We start from the raw sequence: 19,811 nt of genomic DNA on the forward strand, positions 1-19,811 counted from the left end.
GTGAATCAAGGAAAGGTACTTATTTAACAATAATTAGTTATCCTCATTCCTGGACTCCTGGTCACGCCAAGACACTCCAAGTGCCTGGCATGTCCAAAACGTCCTTGAAGAGTTAAGCATTTTCCCAGCAGTTCAAAGTTGAGTGACATTTTTAAGCTCCAATTTGTCCTAAGTGAATCAATTCGAAGAACTAACGAGGTCATAAATTTTTCTTCCAGCTAATGTACTAGGCAGAAATAGAGATGGGTACGTTTCAGAGAAATGATGAGACAAAAGAGTCTGCCCAAATCTGATTACACTAATTTCATCTTCATCAAAGGCTCAGACCCAGAGCAGAAGCCCCATTATTCAGTGGAAAGGGATAATGTGCTAGGGGGTTTTTGTCACCCTATTTCAACTTACATAGGTAAAAGATGAGGAGGGGAATAGGTGACTTAACTCTACTGCTTAACACACACAACTTCTTAAATCTCATAGCCATGGAGGGCAAATTTCCTAGGTGTATGACCCTGGGTAAATCACCTAACCTCTGCCTGCCTCAGTTTCTTCAACTTCATGATGGAGATCACAATAGTTAGGACCTACCTCATAGCGTTGTTGTAAAAATTAAACAAGATAACACAGAGCACTTTGAACAGTGCCAGGTACTTAATAAATGCTCATTCCCCTTCCCTGATTACTTGAAGATTTTGAGCTAGGGGGGAATTGCGAGGTCATCTAACACTAACTCCTCATTTGACACACAAAGAAAAAGAGGCCCAGTCAGGTAGCACAAGAGGTAAACTCAGGATTTGAACCCCAGTCCTCCGACTCAAAATCCAAAATCCAGGGCTACGTGCACTGCACTACATTATATTCATTTCAAACTGTTTTGGATTTGTGGTCACATCCATTATTTCCGAATCTCTCATAACAAAAAGAGTCCAGGTTCTCTTCAAGGGATTTCTCACTTGTCAGATTTGCGGCCATGATCCAGAAAACATAGAAAATCATTACCTGTCTCTACCTTGTACAGTTGCTGTCAACACCTCTTGCAAAAACATTGTTCACAGAGTTAAAGAATGGAAGTTTTGTTAAGAAATTGGAAGAAAACAGAAACCACTGGTTTTTTTTTTAATCTTTTTTTTTTTTAAAGGCAATCGGGGTTAAGTGACCTGCCCAGGGTCACACAGCTAGTAAGTGTTAAGTGTCTGAGGTCACATTTGAACTCAGGTCTTCCTGACTCCAAGGCCAGAGCTCTATCCACCATCTAGCTGCCCATAAAAAACAAAAAACAAAAAAACAAAACAAAAAAAACCATCTTAACAAGCATTTGTTAAATATGTATCTCATATCAGTCATTAGCTGAACATAGAGCATATAAGAAGGCCACAAAACAGGATCCCTCCCATCAAGGAGTTCTGATTCTAATGGGGGAGACAAGATACAAATAATTAAATACATACAAGATACATACATTGTAAACGGGAAGTAATCTATGAGGAAAGGCTCAAAAACAGTGGACCACATTCTCTCCCCATAGCAATGGGATGCCCTGAGAAAGCATTTCCATTGCCCTGATCCTGAGCACAAAGGGAAGTGCCAATGCAAATGCTCCCGCAGGGTGTGCTGGTACTTGCTCTGTACACTTCCGTTTCTTCTATAATTTTACATTGTGTCCAAAAGGCAGCACATCAAGTATTGCATTCCTACTAATTCCTACCCTGCTGCCTACAAACATCTCTCTCAGCTAAAAACAAGCAAAAACAAACAAACAAAAAAAACTTCTCTAGACTCTACCTAAAGTTATCATCCTATATTTCTCCTCTTTCAGTCAAATTCCTAGAAAAAAAAATTGTCTACACTCACAGCTTCCACTTCGCTCAGTCATTCCTCAAACCTCTGCGGTCTGGCTTCTGACCTCATTCTTTGACCGAGACAACTCTCTCCAAAGTTACCAACTGACAGATCTCAAGGACTTTTCTCATTCATCATCTATCTTGACTTCTCTGTAGCATTTGACATCATTTGACATCCTCCTGGATACTCTCTTTCCTTTCCCTGATCATGACACTTAATTATTTTTTTTTTTTGCCTAGGCAATGGGCTTAAGTGACTTGCCCAGGGTCACACAGCTAATGTCAAGTGTTTGAGGCCGCATTTGAACTCAGGTCCTCCTGACTCCAGGGCCGGTGCTCTATCCATTGTGCCACCTCACTGCCCCTAATTTTTTTTTTAATTATTAAAAATGCAGATATACAAACTAATTTTTTTTTTACAAGTTCCCTCCTTCCTCCTTCCTCCCCTGCTTCCTCCCCACCTCAGGCCAAGACCTGTAGAGTAGGTAGGCAGTGGTAGGCCGATACGCTGCTTTCTCTGTCTCCTTTCTGTCCATTTCATGGCCCGTAATTGTGGATGTTCCTCAAGGTTCCATTCTTGTCCCTCTTCTACCTCTATACTTTTTCCCTTGGTGACTTCAAACATTCCCATTAGCTTAATGATGATCTCTATGCAGCTAACTCACCAGACTGTGTCCAGTTAAGTCTCTATGTTGCCAAAGTGAATTTATAAATACAACCAGAGATCCAGATGTGGTGGGAAAGAGGAGAGGGAAATCATCAGCAAATATTTACCGAGTTTTCTGAAATGTCTACTGTGGGGAGTACAAAAAGGTATGTATGTCACTGCACATATATAATCTATATCCAATTGTTTGCTTTCTCAGGGAACAGGGAGAGAAAGGAGAGAGGGAAAGAACAGGGAACTCAAAATTTAAAAAAAATATTAAAAATTCTATTTACATGTAATTGAGAAAAAATAAAATAAAAGTTAAATGAAAAAAAAAAGTAAGTATGACACATGGCCTACCTTTAAGCAACTTACAATTTACATGGAATGAGAGTACACGCTCAGAAAGATATCATTTACCTCATACCTCTGAGACAACTGCAAATGAATAATTCAGACAGTGAGTGGCACCAGATCTCAGACAAGAGAGATCACTGCGGTAGACAGGGTACAGAGAAGGCTTTACAGAGGAATGGGTTGGCAGGCAGACTGGCAACAAGAATTTATTAAATGCTGACTATTTATTAAATGTCAGGCACTGTGCTAAGTATTGGGGATACAAAAACAAGCAAAAAGAAGGATGGTTCCTGTTCTCAAGGAGCTTACGTTAATTACGTATAGTAACACACAGAAAAGAAGCTGAAAAGGGAAGATGGGGTGAGGCATGGGCATGAGGCGGCCCATGAATCATGAGTAAGGCTTAAGTAAATGGAAGGAAGAAGCAAAGGCATCCCAGGTCCATGAAAACAAAGGCCTAAAAGAGAGAATATATTTTGTGTACTTGGGGAAGCAAAGGGGGAAGGCACTAGTGTTGGCATAAGTTTTGTGTATCCATTAATTAAACAAATATTTAATGGACAATGAATTTTGTGTTAGGTACTATGGAGGACATAAAGAAGCATGACATCGTCTTTGCCCTCTAGAAATTTACAATCTGGTTGGGGACATAAGGGGGCAGCTAGGTGGCTCAGTGGATAGAGTACTGTGCCTGGAGTCAGGAAGATAACATCTTCTTGATGTTAAATCTGGCCTCAGACACTTACTGGCTATGTGATCCTGGGCAAGTCACTTAACCCTGTCTGCCTCAGTTTCTTCACCTCTCAAGTGAGCTGGAGAAGGAAATGACAAGCCATTCCAGTATTTTTGCCAAGAAAACCCAAATGTGGTCACGAAGAGTCTGCCATGGAGTTAGAGGAACTGGCTTCAGATCCTACCTCTTACACACTGTCCATGTAATCTTAGTCATGTCACTTAATTTCTTTGGGCCTCATTGTCCTTATCAATAAAATGGAGGCAAGAGATAAAATATTATGTGTACAGAAACAGCAAACAGGCTAGTTTAACTGGAACTCGGAGTGTGTGAGGTATGTGAAACTAATTCACGAAAACAGATTAAATTTTATCCTAAAGGTAACAGGGAGCCATTGGAGTTTCTTGAGCAGGGAAGTGACATAGTTAGACCTGAGCTTTAGGAATATCAATTTGTCAATTGTATGTGAAGGATGACTGCATATGGCTCCATATTTTCCCCCTTCCTTCTGATGGGGTAATTCCTATGCCTATCCTACAGAAGTATTTATGTTTTGGTCAACATACTAAATAGATTTCATGTAAATGAGGTCTGTGCAAATTATGTTTATTTTTCTTGACTATTCCTTTTACATGTTAATATGGTTGGTTTTCCACATAGGAATTCACAGTGGTTCTAAATTCTGACCAGACTCTAAAATAATATCCATTCTCAAAGATTACCTACCTCGCCTTGGAGATATCATTTTCCTGACAATACCCTTTACTCTATTTTGTAGGTCTGCCAGTAGTTTATTGGCATTATAATGTGAATCTCTCTCCATTAGGAACTAAGCTAAGATCACCAAACTATTTCCCATCCATCCTATTTGGGCTTTGAATCACAAAAGTAGTAGAAGGCTCAGCATGATATCTTAACTGAAACAAGCAATTTCTTAATTAAACAGAAGTAAATAGAGGTTACAACACGTTCCTTAATTAAATAGATGTTAATGCCCTATCCCTCTGCTCTCAACACACATCAATTGTACATCATTTCATATTACCATTCACCCAGTGGAAATGGAAATTGGGATATTCCACTTTGGTCCAATTCTCCAGTGTCTGCCTGCCGGGCTGGGTGTTCCATCATGAATATTTACTTACTGATTAACAAGACTGTCACCAGTGCTCACATGCCCTTCTTTACAACTGCTGTGCAGCAAGGTTTTGCCTTTGGCAGGTCAGTGTAGACCATGTGATGGAGGTGGATGAAACAATCTCATCAGATGCAAACAGTCTTGCTTTTGCCCAAGCACTGTGTCTTGGAACCTGTCTTAGTCGAATGGCACACAGATGCATCGGGTGGATATAATGAGCCTCCTGAGCCCTCTGTGTCAATGAGAACTGAGTGATGCTCCAAGCTGAAGGGCCAAATGCATACTTGCTTTTTTTCCAACCCAATCTTGGGTTTGACAACTTCCTGCATCTGCAATTTGGAAACAATTCCTGGGACTGAGCTAAAAAGGACAAAATCCACCAGATCCAATGTTGGTCCTTCTGAAAAGTGGTCGCTTCCAATCCTAGAATGAGCTGAGCAATTGACCAGGCAATTGACCTTAAGAAAACATCAGAAGAGGGAAAAAATTGACCTATAAACAGTGGATGCTGTGAACACATTTAGACAAGCTTCTGCTTTGTTTCAGGCCCTCTATGAGTTGGGTAACTAGTTATCAATGACTTTCAGTGGATTATTGTAATATTTTAACTGTCTTGTTCTTAATTGGACCAGAAATCCATCTCAACCTATTTCTAGAAATTTTAGTCCTACTTTCCTGGGGTATTAGGAATAAATTGAGATGGATCATATTCTAATCAGAAATTCTGATTAAGGCAATCATTTTTGTAGGCCAATCTTGTCCTACTAAATGATTGCTGGGAATATCTGAAAGTCAGTATGATAGAGGTATCAAAAATGAACAAGGTTAGTTGCAGAGGGGAATGTCATAATAATTCACCTCTCATACCATTTCTCTTTAGCTTCCTTCACAGAAATCTATTTCTCAGAGCTCCTAGAAAAGCAACATATACTTAGGAAAATGGGTTTGGGGGATTTTTGTTGTTGTTATCATATATCAAACAAAAACCACAGATATCCATATTTTAGATTTTTTTTTAAAAAGTACTTTCAAGAAATTTGGGGTTTTTTAGATAATATTTTATTTTTTCCCAATTACATGTTAAAACAATTTTTAACATTTGTGGGTTTTTTTAAGTTTTGAGTTCCAAATTCCACCTCTCCCTCCCTCCTTCCCCTCTCCCCTCCCTGGGATGGTAAGCAATCTGATAGGTGTTACACATGTGCAATCATGTAAAACATGAGAAATTTCTCTTTTCATGAACTGCTAAAGGAAGCCCACGAACTTAATCTTGTCATTTCCAAAAGAACCCTGAACCCAATGAACTAGGGACAAGTTTTCTAAAGCCCAACACATTTGAGGATATAAGCTCTGGCTCCCATTCTCCCCTCTTCATAGAAGATTCTGTTTTAATCACATATAAACATTAAGCCAAGAATTAAATCTCAGAAAATCAATTTCCTAAATTCATCTGTGTGAGTTGAAAGGAGTAGCAAAGCAGAAGGGAGCTCCTCCAAAGAGCCAGGTTTAACAGAAAATTAGAGGAGATTATATCAAGTTGCCTAGGAAAGGTATCCAGGGGAGCATCATTGCTAGAAATTTTTTTTTACAAGACACAGAATAAAATACCAGGTTTTTCTTCTTGAATCTTGGTTCTGTTTTGGTTTTTTTTTCCCCATGGATCACACATGGCAGTAGCCATGTGTTATAGAGCACAGAATTTGGATTCAGCTCCTTATTCGGCCATCTGCCTGCGTGACCTAGGTCAAGTCACTTACCTCCTCCGAGATGTAGTTTCTTCATCTTTAAAACGATGGCATTAGAATAGGTAGATCCAGCTCTAAGCTGATGATTCCATGATCCTCTCTATGTGATTCTGGGCAAGTCACTTACCCCTGTCTGGGGCTCAATTTCTTCATGTGTAAAATTAAAGCTTATACTAGATTACATTTAAAGTCTCTTGTAGCACTACATTTTGATCCTATAAAATATTTTCTTTTTGGCTTTATAGATGCTTTTTACTCTATGTTACATTTCCTTCTGAATATGCCTCTCCCTCTTCTTTCTTAGAAAGCCTTCCCATGTAACAAAAATTGAAATAAAAAAAATCAAAACAAGAAACAGTTCAGCAAAACCAATCAACATATCAACCTTGCCTGATGGTGTCCACAGTTTCCCACATCTATAGTCTCCCACCTCTCTAACTAGAGAATGAGAAAGTAAGCTCTTCAACAGCAACACTGTTTTCATTTACACTTTTTATTCCTAGCACTTAATAAATGTCTGTAGATTGGTTGGTTGGTGGAAAGCAGAGAGGTACATTTTCTCATCTCTTTTCTAGGGCCAAGCATAGTCATTATAATACAGAGCTTACCCTCCTCCAGGCACTATCCACCCAGTCAAACTGGCCTTTTTGTTGTTACTCACACATTGACCCGTCATCTTGTCATCCATGCTTGGAATGTATTCCCTCCTTCCTTCTACCTCTTGGAATGCCTAACTTCATTCAAGACTCAGCTCAAGGACCACCTTCCACATGAGGACGTTTCCAGTTCCCACAGTAGTTAGTACCTTCCTCCATCTTCCCCACAAAGTTACCTTGTATCTGTTTTCATATGTGTTCTGTATATATGTATATATTTAGGTATTTACCTGTACCTATACATACGTATGTATGTATGTACATCTGTCTCTTCCATTAGAATGAAAGTTTTTTGAAGTCAGGGACTGTTCAGCTTTTAAATTGCGTTTCCAGTGTCCGGCATCATGCCTTGAATTCATTAGGGACTCAATAGACATTTAATGAATTGAATATTGACTCTGCTGAGTAAATGTGGAGCCTCCGGCAAGTCACCTCTTTATGCTTCAGGTTTCCACCTCTATGAAATGAGTGGGTTAAGATAGAATGAAAAATAATGTGATATATTGGGGAGGACACTGGATTTGGAGTCAGGAAGACCTCACTTTGATAATATACTTATTAGCTGCATGATCCTGGGAAAGTCATAACCTCTCTGAGCCTCAGTTTCCCCATCTGTGCAACAGGTATGATATTGCCTATCTGGAACAGGTATAAGGCTCAAATGGGATAATGTATGCAAAGCATTTTGGAAACCTTAAAGTGCTACAGAAATATGATCTGTTATTACTAGGGCTTTAAAGTTACTTCCAGCTCTGATATTTTATTTCCTTCCATTTTTTCCCCACTTTCCTTGGCTGTGATTGCTACAACTGCCCAATGTTACCCCACCATTGCTTCCTGACATCCTACCCCATAGCCTATGCTTTCCACGCCTTGCCAAGGCTTCTTAAACAAGGGGCAATGAGGGATGAGGGATACTCTTTCTGATAGGAATTACATTTGGTCAAAGAGGTTTAAATATAGTAAAATCAAGCCCTACCACCTTGCATTCCAGGGATGTGATCAACAACAGTGATGAGTAGGGTTGGAGTTTGAAGGATTTAGGGATAATTTCTTACAGGTTGTTATTGAATTAAATTTCATCTACTCTCATTGCTTCATCTCTCACACTTCCAAGTAGCTGATTTCCAATTTCTCTCACTCCAGTCCTACATCTTCAACTGCTTGCTAGACATTTGATACCTTCAACGTCTTATTGGTACTCCAGGCTAAACAAGTCTAAAACTGAATGAATTGTTTTCTCCTCTCCCCTCCTGATTTCCCTGTTTCTTTCTATCTATGGTGCCATCATCAATCTCCCTATCAGCTTTGGATTCTTGAAAATATCTTTGACTCCTCCCTCCCCTGATCTAATTATATCCGACTGGGCACCAAAGCCTATTGTCTCTTCCCTCAAAACATCTCTTTTATACCTTTCTAATACCACTGCCACCACTCTAACCCATACCTGGAGTACTGAAATATTTTCAAACTGATCTCCCATTCCCCAGTCTCTACTTTAATTACAGAATTACTGACTATCCTAGCTATCAAGGACCTTACAGATCACCCAGCCCTTCCTTTCCCTACATATCCCTTGTACAGATGAAGAAAACTGAGGTTCTGAGAGACTGACTTGTCTAATTGACTTGTCTGAAGTCACACAGCTAATTAGTAGCAAAGTTGGATTCAAACTCAGGTATTTTAACTACACGTTCAATATTCCTTCCACTAGATCATTTCCCTCTCTCCTACCCACTACCAACTCTTTAATTTTTTTTTTTTTGAGGCAAACAGTCCCCTATTAAGTGACTTGTCCAGGGTCACATAGCTAGTAAATGTCTGAGGCTGGATTTGAACTCAGGTCCTCTAGACTCCATAGCTAGTGCACTACCCACTGTATAATCTAGCTGGCTAGACCTCTTTAATCTTAATCTTTGATCATACCACCTCCCGGTTAAAAAAATTCCATATGGAACAAAGTTCAAATTTCTTAGCCTGGTATTAAAGGCCTCCCACAATCAGATTCCATCCTACTTTTCCAACCTTATCTTCCACCATTCCTCTATATCAAGCATTCTTAATCTGAAAGTCCACAAACTTGATTTTTAAAAATTTTTATAATTTTATTTCAATATAATTTGTTTTCCTTTATAAACTTATGTCTTACGTGCATTTAAAAACATCATTCTGAGAAGGGGCCCAAAGGCTTCACCAGACCGCCAAAGGGGTGCAGGGTATGAAAAAGGTGAAAAACCTCTTTCCTCACATTAATCGTCTGGCTCTATCCAGAATAATCTCACCTGTTCCCTGAATTTGTCCTTCATATTCATAAAATCTAAAAGTTATAAAGGATCCTTGAGCAGGGGGTGGGGGTGGCGGTGGGGGTGGTTGGGGGGGATGTATATATACTTAATTTTAAAGTTTCTTTGTTAATTGTAAAATATAGTTAGCTTCCTTTGTAATCCTATGTATTTTGTGTTATTCATTTAAAACCTTTATTCTGAGAAAAGGTTCTAGGCTTCACCAAACTACTAATAGGGCTCATGATGCAAAAATGGTTAAGAAGCCCTGCCTTCCAGGTGATCACAGCCAATCCATACCAACCTAAGAATCCCTACTATAACACTGTCTCCCCAACATGTACTTATCCAGCTTCTATCTGAAGGCATTCACTAATGGGGAATCTGCTGCTTCCGAGGCAGCTCACTTCACCTTTAGAATAGCTCTCATGCCTTGAAAGTTTTTCTTTACATCAAATCTAAATTTGTCTCTCTTGAATTTCTACCCATTACAGCTAATTCTTTTCTTCTAGGTCAAGCAGAAAAATCTACTTCCCCAAAATAATTCATCAATACTTAAAAGACATTTGTCAGGTTCCCCCTGAGCCTTTTCTTTTTCAAATCAAACATTTCCAGTTCCTTTAAATAATTCCCATATGGCAACGTATTGAAGACTTCAATTGACTCAATTCCCCATCTCTGGATGTTCCCGATTTTATCAGTGTCCTTCCTAAAATTTTACCAATGTCTCTTCTGAACACAACATATTTGGTCTAACCAAGGCAGAAGAACACAGTGGAACCATTACTCCTTAGTCCTAGACACTTTTTTGAATGCAGCCTAATAGCACAAAAACTTTTGTGGCTGCCCTCTACCACTGAGAGGCAACCTGGTATAGCAGAGAGAAGACTAACCTTGGCATTAAAAGGACCGGGGTTCAAGTCCCGATACATACATATTAGCTACATGACCCATAAGCAGTCAACCTCCGAGCACCATAAGCAACTCCAACAATATAGGTTAGAAAAAAAAAGCTGCTTCTGGGCAGAAATATACTAAGGAAATTACAGGTCCAGAGAAAGAGAAAAAAAATCATAATGTGGATTCCTATTGAGTTTATAATTTATTAACACCCCCCCATCTTTTTTGTATGAACATTTCTTTACTGCTTCCTGATCATGTCCTTGTGATGTTGATTTTTCAATCACATGTTCAAAATCCCATTTCCTTTTAAATGTCATCTTATTAGGTTTTAGCCAATATTCTAGCACCTTTCTATAGGTTTTCCCCCTCTTCATCTATTTTACTCCTACCCCATTCTTTCTAAAAAAATATTACTGTAATTTTAATGTCAATTATTTTCTAATACACCACCCCTATTGCACCCTGATTTTCTTGTAACAAAGACAAACTGGTAAGCAAAGCCACTTTCTAATAATGTATGCAACATTCAATCTTCCTAGCCTCCTACCCTTCTGCTGAGAGGGAGTGAAGTGGGTTTCATCATCCATTCTTTGAGACCAAGATTGGTCATTTCAGGTATTCTGAGTTCAACTGCTTTTTAGTGTTATGCTCAATTATCATTATTGTAGTTACTGTTTATGTTGTTGTCCCAGCTCTGCTTTCTTCACTCAATTCTACCCGTTCTTCAAATTTCATCTCTTTTCTAACTATTCCTAGCCTTTACTAAGCTCCCTCTTAACACCTGCATTCATTCATTCAGTTAACAACTATTCAATGCTTTCTGTGCTCAGAGTACTGTAGAAGGTATTATCGTACACATACTATTTAAACCAATAATTTGTCCCATATCATATACTGTGACTTACATGAAAACTCATGTTATGAGTTATCTTTTTAGTATATGAATGTATATGCCCTTATATATGAATGAAAGCTGAGTGAGGGCAGGAATTGTCTCATTTTTGTCTTATCATCCCTAGCACCTAGCATAGCGAGCTGGGGACATAATAGATACTTAATAGATGCTACTGATTGATTGATTGATTGCTTTGTCTGCTTCCCCCAGCAGGCCTACCTGGGGGGGCTAAAGAGAAGGTATTATTACTAATCTCTCTCTTTCAGACAGCATCTGCCACATGGCCTTGCTCATAAGAATTGATCAAATATTTGTTGATAAACTGATTGACTGAGTTAGCTTCAAAATAAAAATTACTATTCAAGTTCATAAGACAGATCTCTCTCCCTCTGTGTAAATTCTGCTGGGGCAGAAATTTAGGCATCTAGCATTTAATTCATTTAGCAAAGATGTTGTTGCTCAGTGGGTAGAGTATCAGGAAGCGATCTGGATTGCAGTATCTCTCCAGCCATGAATAGCCATATGACTTTGGATAAGTCTACATTCTCTAGCACCTAAAACTGCCTTATCTGTCAAATGAGGGTGATCACACATTTCCTTTCTGAGAAAAGAATATAAGAAATTTTCAGGCCCCTCAAAGTTCTAGGATTTATATTTACATGATATATTTCACCAGTATTTCACTATAGCTCCATCCTCCAGGATCATGTAATGGCTAAGCATTTCTGGTACTTTGTATAGCTTGAAAACTCTCAGATTCTAGGTCACTCCCTAAAACTAGGGCTTCATGGATAACAATAACGATACTGATGATAGCTAGTATTTATATAGTACTTTAAGGTTCACAAAGCACTTTAATCTCCTTTTCCTTGTAACAACACTGAGAAGTAGGTGCTATCATTTTTCAGATGAGAAATTGAGGCATGATGAGATGAGATGAGAAGGAAGCCAGGGAAACCAGGAGGCAGTGATGCAGTGGGAGAGAGTTCCAATCATGGGAGAAAGCCAGTGAAAATCCACGGCGTGAGAGTGATTAGTCTGAGAAACAGCAAGAAGGTCAGTATTAGGGTCTACGGAGGGGTAACGGCTATAAGAAGACTGGGAAGGTAAAAAGGGGCCAGGAATAAATGGCTCTAAAAGCTAGGTAGAGGATTTGATATTTGATCCTGTAAGTAATAAGGAGCCTCGGGGAGCATCATGGTCAGACCTGTAGCTTAGGAAGATCACTTTGACAGCGGAAAGAAGGATGGACTGGAGTGGGGAGGGAGAGTGAATGGTCTTCATGTTTTGCTGTAGCAAAAAAAAAAAAAAAATCCACCACCTGGTGTCCAGCTCTTTGATAACAATCTTCTCTTAATTTAGCCAGGTTGGTTCATGTATAACAATCCATCAATACACCCCTACATTATATTTTCTCAAATTGTTAAATCAATAAACATTGATCAAGCACCTACTTTGTACCATAATTTGCAGTCCATGAGCACAGCCTTCAAGAACCCAGAGCCATCTCCATCCCTCCACGAAACATCAGAGTAGGATCTATAATAGCATTCTGGCACACCGGAAAGGCTTCAAGCATCCTATCTGCCATAGGCTGTATGTCTGGCATCTGAGCACCAGTGTTGGTATGTTCAGGGAGGCTTATCCCCAGAGAACTGGTCACTAGGTGACGAATTATTTTTAGGCCATAACAACTCATTAAATTATTTACTAAGGAAGGTACGAAGGAACTGTCATCTGCATTTGTTAAGGGAGTGTCTATACCCATTAAAGTTGAAGTGAGGCAAATGTCTACATTTTTTAAATGGGTTCTGAAACCTCAAGACTATTCCACATACAATTTTAGAACAAGTGATTAAAAAGATGGTTTGTGAACACTTGGAAAGGGCAACAATGATCACCAGTAACCAGCGTGAGTTCACAGAAAATAAATTGTTAAATTAGCATCATCTCCTCTTTTAAGAGAGTTACTAACCCGGTTAGTAAAGACTGCTAGACTAATGATTAGGACAATGCTGGTTGATATAGTGTGTCCATAGTTAAGCAAAGCATTTTACAAAGTCTCTAATATCGTGCTTGTGGACAAGATATAGAGACGTGGATAGGGGGATAGTAAAGTTAAGTACAGTTATCACTGGTCACATGACTGTGCTCTCAGAGAATCTGATTCTGAATCAGTGTTAATGAGACCTTCCTAGTAAATAAACCCCATCTGGGTTGTCTTGTGAGGTAAAAAGTTTCCCATAACTGGAGCTATTCATGTTCAGTCTTCTCAGCTGTGTCTAATTCTTCAGGACCCCATTCAAAGTTTTCTTGGCAAAGATTCTGGACTGGTTTGCCACATCCTTCTCCAGCTCATTTTACAGGTGAAGAAACCGAGACAAACAGGGTTAAGTGACTTGCCCAGGGTTACACAGAAAAGTAAGTGTCTCAGGCGAGATTTGAACTCACGAAGATGAGTTTTCCTCATTCCAATCCCGGTGCTCTATCCCCTGCACCACCTAGCTATTTAACCAGAGGCTAAATGACCATTTTTCGGTGATGTCATCAAGGGGCTTCCTGCACAGGCCAAGGATTAAACTAAATGGTCTCTAAAGTAGCTTCAAACTCTGTGAATTGAGGATATTATGATAAATTCTCTCAAAAATTGTTAGTAATTTGGCAGATACCATCCAAACATGAAGATGAAAATACAACATTCTCCAAAAAAAATTGTAACATTCATTTTTTTGCTTTACTACTTTGTAGAAGCCAAGGAGATGAGTCAACCTAATTACAGCATAAAATGTCTTATCTGGGCATATGATGCGCTTCATTTGACTGAAACTGATTTGTAGAGGACAGCTGACAGAATAATTGCTTAAAATACATAAAATCTGTCTTAAATATTAGAAAGCATCCTAAATATTTTTGGTAATGACAGAGGTATAGGCCAAGATGTTGTAAAAATTTCTTATGTACTTCCAACACTGAACAGAAAGGAAAACATCCAGTTTCATTCCCTTCTGTGGTAAAAATATCAACAGCTTGCCACAGCCTGCTTTAATTTTAAACAATTTCATTTCGAATTAATTGGCTTGTTGGCTAGCACAGGCTCCATGGAAAAAAATCAGCTTCAAAACATGTACTCACGGATGTCTTTCCCAATAGAACATAAGCTGCTGGAGGGCAAGGGGCCACTCCATTTTTATGTCTTTGTAACTCTATGGCCAAGTCCATGAGATAGATGCTAAATAAATACTTTGTAAGTCAACTTGACTTGAATAAATACTGGATGATTTTATAGCTTTTTTCTGCATTTGGAACGTGTAACCCCATGCCCAGGTCCAAGAGACGGTTGCTTAACAAACACCTGGTAAGTCGACTTGATTGAATTAAATAAATACTTAATAATTTTAGAGTCTTGTTCTTCATTTGGAACCTATAACCTGGGTCTATGAGATTGGTGCTTAACAAACACTTGGTAAGACAACTTGAATAGAATAAATGCTCAATGATTTTATAGCCTTGTTCTGCATTTGGAATGCAGCTACCTGGAAATCTAAGATACTTAGGGCAGCCAGACCTAGCAAATTCTCCTCTGTTCCCTGTCTGGTGATGTTACCGGTGGAGGACAGGGCTGGGGTTCCTGTTGTTAAACGTGATCTCCAGCCGCTTCATGAAGGAAGGAGCGTGTACCAGCCAATGAACTTTCCACAAAGACAGTTGGCTTCCCATAGATGTCAATCCATAACCTTTACTGGTCTCTGTAGAGTCATTACATCCATTAGACTGTGGACTCAGCACTGCTTTAGCTCTTAAGTTAATACAACTGAGACTTTTTTTACTTTCCTATTGGGAAGGAGCATGTGCAATTTTAGTGATTTCTTAGATCATTCCATAAGTAAATCAAATATTCTTTCAAGCCCAGTTATCAAAATTGTGTCCTTTGATACCACATCTTCCATCAAACTGCAGTAACCCAGATCAACACATTTTAAACCTCAGCTATCTCCTAATATCATCCCAACTAGATAGAGTAATTAAATTTGTACTTTTTTTTTTACAAGTCGTACTCAATAAATCTGAATAAATTAACAACGCATTACTAAGGCTGCTACATTAAATTTGCATAGTGCCGTTAATGAATATGCAACTCCAAGTGAAAAAGGTCTGCTACTGTGAACCTTCTGCATTAGCATAACTACTTCCAGCATGTTTCTTAAATAATGCACTCATTTGCACATCACTGAGTTGGCTAATTCTAACTTCAGTCAGGGTAGCCTTGTAATTAAGACTCTTGCTTTAATTTTTAATGAAGTTTATGTTACATCAATCCTGACAGTAATGAGGGGACATGGAAACAAAAAGGCTGCTAATAATTAAATTCACAAACCAGTTTGAGGGATAATAATTCCTGAGGAGAAATTACATGACTAATTATTAATTAAATATTCATACTATTGCAGCACCATCTCACTTAACTGCTCTTCTTGTTGGTAATAATGTTGAGATGTGAATGCCTTCCTCTAGCCATTCGGAGTTTAAGGTCTCTGGTTAATTTTAGTGAGCCATTAATCAATATGACACCAAAAAATAAAATTGTTTTAATTGGTATCATTTTATTGTGTCTAAATATTACTACAGTTGGTTTAGTTTGTGTAGAATTAATCTAGTTAGTCGGCGCCTATTTTATGGAAACATAAATCCAGTTTATATCCATAAACATCTAATGGCGGGACAACTTGACCTTTTTTTTTTTTTGTAACATTACTGTTTACAGATAATTACACCAACTCTTTAAAAGGTTATTTAATAGCTTTGCATTCATCACAGTAAAATGAAAAACATGCAATATTATTTAACTCCAGCCTATTCTAAGGAGGTCTCCGAGACCCTCATTCACCCCCGCTGAAAAGTAAGCAATATTAATGTGTGTGTTTTAAGAAATGTATGAGAGCTTTTCTTCAAATGTGTACAAACAGATTTACATGTTTGGGTACACATCTTCCTGGCATCTTCTTCCTAATTTCTGTAGGACCCTGCTAAGAGAAATATGCTTTCTGAAGACATAACTTTTAATTGCAGGAAAATCCAAGACCTAGGTCTTGGGCACTGTGGCAATTTCCCTACAAAATCTGGTAAACAAACACTGCAAACCAGAGGAATTACCATGATTAAGCCTAATTTGCTGCAGTATTTATTATAGGCATACTTGGTTTTTTTTTCATTTTTCAAACTGGTATTTAGGAGCATAAATGTATATTAAAAGAAACTCCACATTCGTGAGCAAGTTTTTTAGCAACGGTGAAGAAAAGATCTACAATATTTAAATGAATAACATTAATCATTAAACTAGAACGGATCATGCCATTTGTTTAAAGCCAGGATAAATTCAGGACAAGATGCTTTATGGAGAGCATTTTGCATATTACAAAATTAAATAGACATAGAAAAGAGACCTTTTTATCCTGCAGGGGCATTTGGAAATTCTGAACCAGGGCAAACATTTCAGTTCATTTTTCTAATAAGTCAAACTACTCGATTCATCAAAGTGAAACAAGTCCATCACCATAAAACACGGGGCAATGATTCATTCCCCCCAGCTACCGCGTGTCACTTTACTATAAACTGACAGGTTCGTAGGGCATTATTACCAGGTCTGATTTGTACCAATCTCTCCCTTTTACAAAATCTTAAAAATCTTTTTAACTTTTCTTTTTTCTCCACTCTCCTAAACCAACACCTGAAGGCAATTTGAAAATACCACTCATCATGAAATAGTTCTTTGGTGCTCTCCAGAATTAAGATGTCATTATGTGCCATCTGTTCTTGGTCCTGCCTTCCATTCCTCCCGCGGAAGAAATAATGCCAGGCCCATAACGTTTCACTGGAGCAACAGTCCCCCCCCCAAATCAGGTCAAGGATGGTGTTCACATGGAGGCCAACCAGGCCTGCTGAGAGACCTTCCACCAAGGAACTTCACGAAAGCTGGGTCACGTTTTGCTTCTTTTCTTCCTTTTTGTTGCTTGCTCTCGAACTGCTCCCTTACTTAGGGGCCCACTTTACCTGTAATTCCATCAAGAAAGACTCATTCCTTTGGATTGAGCATCATCCCCCTAGGCTTCCTCTTTTCTGTTGCCAAACTGGCCTTGTTCCTCATGTGGCATTTCAAATCTGATCTCTAAATCTTTGTACAGCTGCCACCATGCCCAGAATACATTCCTTCCTCACTCTCCTTATTTCTTAGAATCCTTTTTTCCCCCAGTCTCTTTGGGACTCCATTTTTCCAGACTCTTTGTGACCCCATTTGGGGTTTTCTTGGCAGAGAGCTAGAGTGGTTTACTATTTCCTTCTCCAGCTCATTTTTACAGATGAGGAAACTGAGGCAAGCAGGGTTAAGTGACTTGTCCAGGATCGCACAGCTAGTAAGTGTCTGAGGCCAGATTGAACTTATCATCCTGACTTTAGGCCTGGTGCTCTATCCACTACACAACCTACCTGCTCAAACATTATCTCCTCAACTCCTCAGCTATTTGTGCCTGTATGTATCTATACATATGTGCACACGTGTGTATATATGTCTTTTGCTTCCCCAAGACCTATTACGCTGGCATATAGCAGGTGCTTAATAAATGCTTGTTGTTTGATGCAACTATACCCTGAAAGCAGGGATATGCTGGAGCAGACTCAAACTAGCTTTTGAGAACCAATTATTAAATGTTCAGTGTTAGCATTTATACTTCAGAAAATATCATCTGCTACAAATCAGGGCTCAATTTATTGTTTTGCTGATTAACCAGACTTTAAGAAGTGATAGAGAAAATCTTGATAATGTAGATTAAACTTGCATACTTTTTCCCCCAGAGAGCCAGTTGTTAAACATTTACTAGCATACCTCTAAGAGGGGTAGGTGGCTCAGTACATAGAGTGCTAGGCCGGGAATCAAGAAGACCTGAATTCAAATCCAGCCTCAGACTTCTGACTCTGGGCAAATCACTTAACCCTGTTTGCTTCAGTTTCATGTCACCTGTAAAATGAGCTAGAGAAGGAAATGGCAAACTACTCCAATATCTTTGCCCAAAAACACCCAAATGAGGTCATGAAGGGTCACACACAACTGAAAAACGACTTCACAACAAAAAGTCACTTGGGGATCTTGGGGATGGGGTGGGGTGTTAGCCTGTAGAACGCTTATTTCTAGGAGTGTGTGTCAACAAATTACTCAGTATAATAAATAAGCAAATATATCTTCTGTAAGCTGAATAAATATCTCACACATATATGTACTACTACTTTTCAAAAGTATTTTCACAAAAGGATATTGACATATTCAAAAGTATAATCACTGTTGTGATTAATAAAATGCAAGATCACTTTAAAGCATTCCTGAATCACAGAACTCTTTTATCATTGTGTTATTTTCTTTTTTAAAAATTTTATTTATTTTTTTAAGCTTTCATTTAGTATTTTATTTTTCCCCAGTTACATTGTGTTATTTTCTTAAGCAGAAACTAACAGTAAAATAATTCATAGGAGGAGAGGTTGGTAGTCCATGAAATGTTTGGGTCCAAATGGTTAGGACCTACTGTCTTAGTGTGCATTATTTTTTCAGATTCCTTTCCTAGAAGAGGCCAGGGGAGATCGAGAATTCACAAAGAACTGTTAAGAGGGAAAATATGGGCACAGGAGGGAACCACTATAGACAAACCTCACACATTTCTGTTACTTAGTAAAGTAAAAATGTCATTTTAGAGCTAAAAAGAACCTTAGAGATCAACTTCAGCTCCATTTTACAGATAAGGAAACTGAGGCCCAGAAAGGGTTAATGACTTTCTCAATGTTATTCAGGTCAAATGGCCAAGCGGAGATTCAAACTCTGGTCCTGTGTTTCCAAATCTTACATTTTTTACTCTTTATCACTCTGCCTCCAATATAAGCAATGTAAAAAAAGTTGCAAAGGTTTCTTTTGTGAGTAATTGCTGCTTCCTATACCATTGCTAAACAGGAAGAAATCCTTACCATCTTAAAGATTAGAGACTGGATTTGTGGTTTCACTGGTACAAGGAACTCCTAGGTGAAGAATTTCTTTTATTAATGCAGGTAGGCATCTTCTCTACTACTTAAAATCTCAGAGTTACCCAGAGCAGAGGTGTCAAACTCAGATAGAAATGAAGGCCACTAAAGTGTGGGCCTCATATTAACTTAGAAAACCACTTATTAACATCATCTAAATTCTATTTATTGTTATTTATTTTGTAAAATATTTCTCAATTACATCTTAATATGTTCAGGTTACACGCTGGAGTGCTGCCATAGGAATATCTCCACTCCAAATGTTCATATGGACAATCTGTGCCCGACCTGTAATAGAGCCTTCTGACCCCACACTGGTCTGATCAGCCACAGCTGGACACACCATACCCTGACCCCGACATAGTGATGTCATTTCCGCCTTCTTCAAGCATGAAGGACCCCAACTCACCAACCAGCCATCATAGTGTAGCCAGCCTACTGTATGTTTGACGCCTCTAACCTCGAGCACTGAGAAATGAAATTATTTGCCCAGGGTCACACATCCAGTATGCAACAAGGGGTAAAATGTGAACTCGGGTCTTCCTAGCTCTAAATTCACC

The sequence above is a fragment of the Vombatus ursinus genome, unplaced genomic scaffold, assembly GCF_900497805.2.
Source record: "Vombatus ursinus unplaced genomic scaffold, bare-nosed wombat genome assembly UNPS02009205.1, whole genome shotgun sequence".
Lineage (NCBI taxonomy): Eukaryota > Metazoa > Chordata > Mammalia > Diprotodontia > Vombatidae > Vombatus > Vombatus ursinus.